The sequence below is a fragment of the Drosophila novamexicana genome, unplaced genomic scaffold (genome assembly GCF_003285875.2).
Source record: "Drosophila novamexicana strain 15010-1031.04,08,12 unplaced genomic scaffold, DnovRS2.1 tig00000108-arrow-pilon, whole genome shotgun sequence".
NCBI lineage: Eukaryota > Metazoa > Arthropoda > Insecta > Diptera > Drosophilidae > Drosophila > Drosophila novamexicana.
In genome coordinates, this window is record NW_020824772.1 from 4,198,356 (window position 1) to 4,200,854 (window position 2,499).

The following is a 2,499-nucleotide window of genomic DNA, read 5'->3' on the forward strand; positions in this document are numbered from 1 at the left end:
AACATAATTTACAGATATGCTTTTGTGGGCACTTTGCCACCTTTTATGGCCAGCCCTCAAAAGTATACCCGCAGAGAGCGGGATTCGCCCCCGCTACGGCCTACGACAAACACAATGACGAAGGTCCTTTATATACCCGAGCCTTTTCGTTTAATCACTGCGCTATTATTAATCATTCGATTGTATTCCCAAGGCAATTATGTTAATGCGCAGCACATTTTTAATTAACCAAAACACATACAAACGCACACACACACACTCGAGCATATGAATTTGCACATACGCACACATACAGACACGCAGACATTATAAAACCACACACACGCATTCAAAATGGGTTAAAGTGATTATGGTTGAGTGAGGCGATTAAGGATTTGAGGTATATGGTAAATTGGTTAGGTGCTCCAAATTCCATTGCTTCAATTGAACCTTGGAATTCCAATGCCAACCTGAAAGCCAACCTGCCAATTAAACCCACTGAGAATACAAAAGAATTTTAAGAATTATATTATATTTAATGGGTTTGGAATGAAACATCAATATGGATGGTTTCTCGTCTATGGACTGCCCCAAATCTACGCATTAGATCATGAAAGTTTCATGCATTCCCATCATAGTAAATTTGACTAAATGTTGGTAATGTGAGTTCAACAAGATATATTAGCTATATAGTTGGTAATAAGCGATTCTACATTAGATCCTATGAAGGTAAAATTAATAAAATTTTATGAAATAGTCACAATATTATCTAATTGCAGGAATGCTTACCGTAAAAATATCTCAATGTTAACTTTCCCCTTACCCGCTTGAACTGTTTAAGTGAAGTTCTCTCCCATAAAGTGTCAAACTTTTCGCATAAAAGGTAACACCGAGCATACATTTAAGGATCTGTACACACTCATACCCACATTTATATGCACATTTACATATTTGCGAGAACATAATTGTCTGCGTGACGCTGGGTCTGTGTCTGGGTCTGAGAGTTAGCAAAGTCTTGCATTTTCCGTATCCTGCTCCCGTCTGCGTTCCAGGCCATGGCAATTACTGTGGCTACGGCCCTTGCGTAGCCCACAAAAACTGAAAATAAGTAAATTATTAAATGCAAATGAATCTCCTTGTCAAATTAATTCCCCTCCATCTCTCTCTCTCTCTCGGCGCTTCTCTGTTTTATAATTACACATTCTCGTTCAGTTCCGAAGTGGCATAGCTCATTGCATCATTATGAAAATAAAACAATTCGCATAAAATTATTGTTTATTGCGTAATTGGACTCGGATAATTAAGAGTTGAAACTGACTGCGCGAATTAAACAGATTTGTAATTGCACCGAGCTCTGGAAAATTACATTTCAATTTGTTAAACTTGTTCTGCATCAGAATCTGACAGATTAATCAGTAACTTTTGTCGGAAACTGTTGCAAAGCCTCGGCGAAATATGCGCATTTGGCAAACCAAAAAATTCTATTACAAATTTACAAATAGAGAATATACGCTCTCCCCTGGACCGCACGAATGCAAATCAAAGTTCAGAACTTTGCGCCCCCAAAGTGCGGAAACTTGCACCGGGTGTACCGGACATGTATGCAAAGTATGTTTGCATCTAAATTGAGCGTACAGACAACGGCGCAGGTGGCAAAAAGCTCCGGCATTTCAACATATAAGGACAATCGATTTTCGATTATCGTTTAGGGCGTTCCAGCTACCTAGCTTGAGGCTGCAATTGAAACTTGATTGTGGACACGGAACCAGCCCAAACGCTTCAGCAAACGCAAACACAACAAAATGACAGAGAAATTGCAAGCGGAGCAGTCCGGGAAATGGGGGCAAGGGTAAGCATGGGCAGGCAACGATTCTTTGCATGTTGTTTCGAGATAAACGTAAATCGGTGCCTGACAACAAAACACAACGCTGGCAAAATGCAAAGAACAAAAACAAATGAATGCATTCAATGCATTTATTTATGCCTTTACCTGAGTATGGAAATAGTAATTGTTATAAATTCCAAATGCATTTTCGATGCGTGTAGAGGCTGGCACTCCAGCATGAGGTGTGTCCTGTGTTTGCTGCTCTGCCGTAAGGGTCGACAATTGGCTAGGAGATCACAGAGTTTTGCATTTCACTGAGCTATATTGAAAAATACACATAAACAGAAAATTAAATTTTAGCTGTCATCGTACGTGACTGGAATACAAAACAACAATATTGCGTGTGTGCGTGTGTGCGTGTACACTTTTTACTGGTATTCAGGTAATAGTAGATTTTCGGATTTTCAGAGTCACGTGAAAATGTGCGAAAATGTCTTTAAAACGTGATAGCATATGGGCGATAGTGCTGGAAATTGTGTAAATGGTCGACTATTTAATGGAATTCAAATGTAAAATCAAAGTTAAGATAATGCAAAGCAAAGCCCAGGTAACTCTAAAGTATTTACAATCTGATTTCTTGAAAAAGATTGAAAGACTCAAGAAGCACGTGGATTAACTAGTCTCGAACTTGTCAG

The 2,499-nt window shown here is 39.1% G+C and overlaps 1 long non-coding RNA gene across 1 annotated transcript; it reads right to left on the bottom strand.

The window, feature by feature from the left end:
- Positions 1 to 536: 536 nt before the first annotated feature.
- Positions 537 to 2,194, bottom strand: LOC115772007. Its single transcript, XR_004019006.1, has 3 exons — positions 1,970 to 2,194; positions 769 to 1,077; positions 537 to 700 (listed from the first exon to the last, which is right to left on the bottom strand). It is a non-coding gene; the product is annotated as an uncharacterized LOC115772007 (long non-coding RNA).
- Between the last annotated feature and the right edge of the window lie 305 nt (positions 2,195 to 2,499).